Raw genomic sequence first — 8,438 nt, forward strand, 5'->3', positions numbered from 1 at the left:
AGAAGAGTACAAGTTAAGAAAGCTCATTATATTCAACGAATATAATAATAATAAATGAAGAATTCGACCAATGAAGTTGTCTGTTACATAACTTTCCCCAGCACGCTGTTACTCCTTTCCTTTTCGTCTAAGAAGCATGATTACAGTAAGAGAAAATCTTAACCTAGGACGAGATTTAAATTCGAGTTCAGAAGGTACGTTTTCCTCTGCTTTCAATATAAAGCCTACTCCTGGCGGAGAATTAATGTACTGTCCTCCTGAAAGTTTTACAAACCATTTCTTATCCTCCGTTTCGCAGTATATGCAGATAAATTCACCGCTCAACGGCCTTAAAAATCTAATTTCCGCTGTTCGTGTACTGTATTTAGATTCATGATCTCTGTAATCCGGGCTTCATTTCCACGTGGAAGCACGGGGAAAGTTTTATCTTAACAAAATTTCACTTTCATTTCCTTCCTCGTAATTCATAAACAGTTCATCACACTCGATGAAATCACCTTACATTCACTCATCTACGAATCCAACAAACCATCAGTCCATTCAATCCATACACTGACTCAATAATCCCATCATGCAACCAACCAACCATTCATATATTCAACAATCTAACTACCCCTGCAGCCAGTCATTCATCCACTCGCCTGCACATCAATCCAATTATGTAGTCATCTAAGAGCATGTGTAGACAGTCACTCGTCCAAGTATCCAACCGCATATCCACCCATCCACACTCCCAGCCAACCAATCTCGCCATACATTCATCCATCCTGCAAAATATATTGCTCACAGAAGCGAAAAAGCTGGAACCAGCCACCAAGTAACCTGAACCCGCATTGGAATAGTTCAGCACGATCCGTAACACCACACAATTCGTTAGCAATATTATCACAAGGAGCCACACGCTTATTCTTGTGTGCTGCTTCAGTTGATGATGGATGGATGGGTCGGGTCGAGCAACGGCTTCACTTGTAACCCTCTCGACCGCCCTCAGTCAAGACTTATCTGCCGACAGAAATATTTCTCCGGCAGATATTTTCTGAGTTCCTTCATACTCTAGGGACATTTATATATCAAATTTGGAAAACAGAAAGAGTTTCGTACTGGGCCAGGAGAGACAACGTCAGATGTAAACGCGTTCTCGTAGGTATAAATACAGATACATAAAGTTGCAAGTGGGCAAGATATTATTAGTCTGAAGTTTAGTGAAATGAAATCGGAAGATGGGAATCACTCAACTTTCATGAAACTTGATGATTCATTGGCTCAGTCACAATCACTGGACCTCATCTTCAGCAAGATGAAAGATTTTAATATTATCCTCCCATCTAATCATAGGCACAGAAGTGATCTCTTATCCCATGAATTGAAAAAAAAGTATATCATTCTTACTAAATACCTACTCACAAGTGTAATATTCAGATGCTACATACCAAAACTACACCGTTTTCTATCACACAAAATATGCACTCATAAAACCCACTTCACTCTCAATCCATATAACCACTAAAACACATTTTGTGCAAATCATTGTACTTACTTCACAAGACATTATTAATAACAGTGCCAGAATAACCTCAAAGACACATTCTTTTTCACTACACACCCACTTGTCTTCTATGCACTTACTTCCGTTAACTCAATAAATGTACGTTATGGTGTATTTTTCCTTCACACGTACTTCAGTTTCATGGTTCAGAGGGAACACACTTCGATTTCGTTGTCCAACAGAGGAAACACACGTTTCTAAAATTTATTCCACTCGCCATTACGCGTTCCAGGATGATACACACATTAAAGCCTACCACTAGCATTATCTCAATGAATCCTTTAAAATATACTTTCAGGCAGATAATTAATCACAACTTCTGCATATACGTATATAAACATTCAAACATAAAACCGTCTTATTATTTTTAAACACCTCATCGTACCAGGAAAGAAACGTACCTTGATTCTGTAGACCGGATATTTAGGTCACAGTGACAGGGCAGCCAACTTCTTAACATGACTGAAACACAAACATTCCAATATGTCCGATCACAGGACGGGAATTCTTCACCCTATTTTTACCCATCTTCGTGTATAATATTCTACTTCCTATCAAGGAAGGGAAATTCGGGCGAAACAAATGCCAAGTAGTCACTGGATTGGTCGCGTATCCATCCGCGAGAAACAAGAGAACGATTTCACTGAAAATAAAGATTTTTCGTCATAACGTTATGCCACTGGAGGGCAGCATAATGCCATAATTTGTGATATTCAGTAATCATTTGTTCCGCCGTGGGGGATGCGCAAACTCCTGAGGTGGGGCGGAGTTTTCGACACAATCTAAACTATCACGTAGCAATATATTCTCGGAATATAAGAGCATAGATTCACAATATGGGTGGAAAAACAGGAAACACGCTCAATTTTATACATAACGTCATATTTCGATTAATATTGCATGTTACGGCACCCCTATATTACGTTCCGTTAAATACCAGCTTCGTAAATGACGTCACTCTTAGGTGTGCGCAATGATCTACTGCGCATCCACCTCTATCTTACGGGTAACATTCGCTGATGTTGGGTTGGTTAGGTTAGGTTAGGTTAGGTTAGGTTAGGTCAGATTAGGTTTGCGCAGTAGACTACTGCGCATCCAACTGTAACACAGGGGTACCATTCGCTGATGTTAGATTAGGTTGGGTTGGGTTACGTTAGGTTAGATTAGGTTTGCGCAGTAGACCACTGTGCATCCGTCTGTACCTTGGAGGGGTCGAAGCTCGGTATTTACGCTAATGTTAGGTTGTGAGTGTACATTATGACAGGTGTGCGCAAATGACTACAGCGAATCGTTATGCTCAATTGAGCACTGTTTGGCCGTCGGCAATATTTTACGATTGAAGGTCTGACAGCGTATGAAATCATTACATATTTATAAGGCACATTTTATTTCCAAATTTTCTCACATGATAAACTCTAGCATATATTTTCCTGTTAAACTCTCTGCGTAATCTATAAAACCTGCAATATATTACGATATTTATTATGGTCGCAAATGCATTTTTTCCGAAATATTGACATTTCAGAACGCACTCAAGTGCATGATATCACAATTATCTTCATTTACTCTTAAAATTTTCCACAGTTCCCGAAATATTCGCTTTCCGAATGTTCCCATTATTAACATTATCATGTTTTCCGACATACGTGAAGGATATGCATATCCTTTATATGAAAGGTATCCACCCCACGATACTACTGCTCAAATATTAGATAACCAAATCACCAATTACGATCTGAACCTAAGGAAATATCATTCAACATTCAACTGAGCATTAAAACAAAAAACGAACACATCACTATATGTTTTGACTAAACTATAAAATACAATCACAATAATGTCAGCTGTAACAACTCTTGCTTTCCTGTAAACAGTGTTATTCTCTAACAACTTTAATAGATGGAAAGAAATTAATTCCCTGATGCTTTATACTACCTGCTAGCACATGCAAGCCTGGAACATTAGATGGCGAGAATGCAATCCGCTGTCTATCACACCGAAATACACTTCTAACCTACGATCACTTGCCATCATTCTTCGTACTATAACACATACTCTACACACCACCGTGCACATTTTACACTGTCACTGAACAGGATTGCCAGCATAACACAAATGACAACATGTCATTCACTTAGCATACCACCTTGTTATAAGCAACAATTCTTCACCAAACAAAATATGTACATAAAAGGGAAAACTATCGAATCCACTGTGGGTGTATGGAAATCTTAACATTCTTGAAAACACTACAGACCTCACTACACATCACTGTATATATTACACACAAAAATATAACGTCACACTGCAGAATTTATACTTCACATTATACTCCACATTATTGTGACCAAACAACACACATTATACCCACCACTCAGCACACACAACCAAGTTATAAATTCAAAAAATAACTTCTTCAATGGGAACTATAAATTCACTTTGCACCCTCTTCTTACAATGCAAAAAAGCATATCATTCTTACTACTTACCTACACACACATGTAATATTCACAACCTACATACCAAAACCACACACATTAAATCTAAATCACTCTCAATGCATATAACCACTAAAACACATTTTGTGCAAATCACTGTACATACTTCACATGACATTATTAATAACAGTGCAAGAATAACCTCAGAGACACATTCTTTTTCACTACACACCCACTTGTCTTCTATGCACTTACTTCCGTTAACTCAATAAATGTACGTTATGGTGTATTTTTCCTTCACACGTACTTCAGTTTCATGGTTCAGAGGGAACACACTTCGATTTCTTTGTCCAACAGAGGAAACACACGTTTCTACAATTTCTTCCACTCGCCATTATGCGTTCCAGGATGATACACACATTAAAGCCTACCATTAGCACTATCACACTGAATCCTTTAAAATATAATTTCAGGTAGATAATTAATCACAACTTCTACATATATGTATATAAACATACACACATAAAACCGTCTTATTATTTATAAACACCTCTTCGTACCAGGAAAGAAACGTACCTTGATTCTGTAGACCGGATATTTAGGTAACAGTGACAGGGCAGCCAACCTCTTAACATGACTGAAACAGAAACATTCCAATATCAGTCCGATCACAGGACGGGAATTTTTCACCCTATTTTTACCCATCTTCGTGCATAGTATTCTACTTCCTATCCAGGAAGGGAAATTCAGGCGAAACAAATGACGAGCAGTCACTGAATTGGTCGCGTATCCATCCGCGAGAAACAAGAGAACGATTTCACTGAAAATAAAGATCTTTCGTCATAAGGTTATGCCATTGGAGGGCAGCATAATGCCATAATTTGTGATATTCAGTAATCATTTGTTCCGCCGTGGGGGATGCGCAAACTCCTGAGGTGGGGCGGCGTTTTCGACACAATCTAAACTATCACGAAGCAATATATTCTCGGAATATAAGAGCATAGATTCACAATATGGGTGGAAAAACAGGAAACACGCTCAATTTTATACATAACGTCATATTTCGATTAATATTGCATGTTACGGCACCCCTATATTACGTTCCGTTAAATACCAGCTTCGTAAATGACGTCACTCTTAGGTGTGCGCAATGATCTACTGCGCATCCACCTCTATCTTACGGGTAACATTCGCTGATGTTGGGTTGGTTAGGTTAGGTTAGGTTAGGTTAGGTCAGATTAGGTTTGCGCAGTAGACTACTGCGCATCCAACTGTAACACAGGGGTACCATTCGCTGATGTTAGGTTAGGTTGGGTTGGGTTACGTTAGGTTAGATTAGGTTTGCGCAGTAGACCACTGTGCATCCGTCTGTACCTTGGAGGGGTCGAAGCTCGGTATTTACGCTAATGTTAGGTTGTGAGTGTACATTATGACAGGTGTGCGCAAATGACTACAGCGAATCGTTATGCTCAATTGAGCACTGTTTGGCCGTCGGCAATATTTTACGATTGAAGGTCTGACAGCGTATGAAATCATTACATATTTATAAGGCACATTTTATTTCCAAATTTTCTCACATGATAAACTCTAGCATATATTTTCCTGTTAAACTCTCTGCGTAATCTATAAAACCTGCAATATATTACGATATTTATTATGGTCGCAAATGCATTTTTTCCGAAATATTGACATTTCAGAACGCACTCAAGTGCATGATATCACAATTATCTTCATTTACTCTTAAAATTTTCCACAGTTCCCGAAATATTCGCTTTCCGAATGTTCCCATTATTAACATTATCATGTTTTCCGACATACGTGAAGGATATGCATATCCTTTATATGAAAGGTATCCACCCCACGATACTACTGCTCAAATATTAGATAACCAAATCACCAATTACGATCTGAACCTAAGGAAATATCATTCAACATTCAACTGAGCATTAAAACAAAAAACGAACACATCACTATATGTTTTGACTAAACTATAAAATACAATCACAATAATGTCAGCTGTAACAACTCTTGCTTTCCTGTAAACAATGTCATTCTCTAACAACTTTAATAGATGGAAAGAAATTAATTCCCTGATGCTTTATACTACCTGCTAGCACATGCAAGCCTGGAACATTATATGGCGAGAATGCAATCCGCTGTCTATCACACCGAAATACACTTCTAACCTACGATCACTTGCCATCATTCTTCATACTATAACACATACTCTACAGACCACTGTGCACATTTTACACTGTCACTGAACAGGATTGCCAGCATTACACAAATGACAACAAGTCATTCACTTAGCATACCACCTTGTTATAAGTAACAATTCTTCACCAAACAAAATATGTACATAAAAGGGAAAACTGTCGAATCCACTGTGGGTGAATGGAAATCTTAACATTCATGAAAACACTACAGACCTCACTACACATCACTGTATATATTACACACAAAAATATAACGTCACACTGCAGAATTTATACTTCACATTATACTCCACATTATTGTGACCAAACAACACACATTATACCCACCACTCAGCACACACAACCAAGTTATAAATTCAAAAAATAACTTCTTCAATGGGAACTATAAATTCACTTTGCACCCTCTTCTTACAATGCAAAAAAGCATATCATTCTTACTACTTACCTACACACACATGTAATATTCACAACCTACATACCAAAACCACACACATTAAATCTAAATCACTCTCAATGCATATAACCACTAAAACACATTTTGTGCAAATCACTGTACATACTTCACATGACATTATTAATAACAGTGCAAGAATAACCTCAGAGACACATTCTTTTTCACTACACACCCACTTGTCTTCTATGCACTTACTTCCGTTAACTCAATAAATGTACGTTATGGTGTATTTTTCCTTCACACGTACTTCAGTTTCATGGTTCAGAGGGAACACACTTCGATTTCTTTGTCCAACAGAGGAAACACACGTTTCTACAATTTCTTCCACTCGCCATTATGCGTTCCAGGATGATACACACATTAAAGCCTACCATTAGCACTATCACACTGAATCCTTTAAAATATAATTTCAGGTAGATAATTAATCACAACTTCTACATATATGTATATAAACATACACACATAAAACCGTCTTATTATTTATAAACACCTCTTCGTACCAGGAAAGAAACGTACCTTGATTCTGTAGACCGGATATTTAGGTAACAGTGACAGGGCAGCCAACCTCTTAACATGACTGAAACAGAAACATTCCAATATCAGTCCGATCACAGGACGGGAATTTTTCACCCTATTTTTACCCATCTTCGTGCATAGTATTCTACTTCCTATCCAGGAAGGGAAATTCAGGCGAAACAAATGACGAGCAGTCACTGAATTGGTCGCGTATCCATCCGCGAGAAACAAGAGAACGATTTCACTGAAAATAAAGATCTTTCGTCATAAGGTTATGCCATTGGAGGGCAGCATAATGCCATAATTTGTGATATTCAGTAATCATTTGTTCCGCCGTGGGGGATGCGCAAACTCCTGAGGTGGGGCGGCGTTTTCGACACAATCTAAACTATCACGAAGCAATATATTCTCGGAATATAAGAGCATAGATTCACAATATGGGTGGAAAAACAGGAAACACGCTCAATTTTATACATAACGTCATATTTCGATTAATATTGCATGTTACGGCACCCCTATATTACGTTCCGTTAAATACCAGCTTCGTAAATGACGTCACTCTTAGGTGTGCGCAATGATCTACTGCGCATCCACCTCTATCTTACGGGTAACATTCGCTGATGTTGGGTTGGTTAGGTTTGGTTAGGTTAGGTTAGGTTAGGTCAGATTAGGTTTGCGCAGTAGACTACTGCGCATCCAACTGTAACACAGGGGTACCATTCGCTGATGTTAGGTTAGGTTGGGTTGGGTTACGTTAGGTTAGGTTAGGTTTGCGCAGTAGACCACTGTGCATCCGTCTGTACCTTGGAGGGGTCGAAGCTCGGTATTTACGCTAATGTTAGGTTGTGAGTGTACATTATGACAGGTGTGCGCAAATGACTACAGCGAATCGTTATGCTCAATTGAGCACTGTTTGGCCGTCGGCAATATTTTACGATTGAAGGTCTGACAGCGTATGAAATCATTACATATTTATAAGGCACATTTTATTTCCAAATTTTCTCACATGATAAACTCTAGCATATATTTTCCTGTTAAACTCTCTGCGTAATCTATAAAACCTGCAATATATTACGATATTTATTATGGTCGCAAATGCATTTTTTCCGAAATATTGACATTTCAGAACGCACTCAAGTGCATGATATCACAATTATCTTCATTTACTCTTAAAATTTTCCACAGTTCCCGAAATATTCGCTTTCCGAATGTTCCCATTATTAACATTATCATGTTTTCCGATATACGTGAAGGATATGCATATCCTT

At 38.2% G+C, this 8,438-nt stretch overlaps 1 long non-coding RNA gene across 1 annotated transcript; it reads right to left on the reverse strand.

Annotated features, from left to right (window-relative positions):
- Nucleotides 1-1,970: 1,970 nt before the first annotated feature.
- Nucleotides 1,971-7,224, reverse strand: LOC111864274. The gene is made up of 3 exons (XR_002842765.2): nt 7,171-7,224; nt 4,561-4,621; nt 1,971-2,008 (listed from the first exon to the last, which is right to left on the reverse strand). It is a non-coding gene; the product is annotated as an uncharacterized LOC111864274 (long non-coding RNA).
- Between the last annotated feature and the right edge of the window lie 1,214 nt (nt 7,225-8,438).

This window comes from Cryptotermes secundus, unplaced genomic scaffold (assembly GCF_002891405.2).
Source record: "Cryptotermes secundus unplaced genomic scaffold, Csec_1.0 scaffold33, whole genome shotgun sequence".
NCBI lineage: Eukaryota > Metazoa > Arthropoda > Insecta > Blattodea > Kalotermitidae > Cryptotermes > Cryptotermes secundus.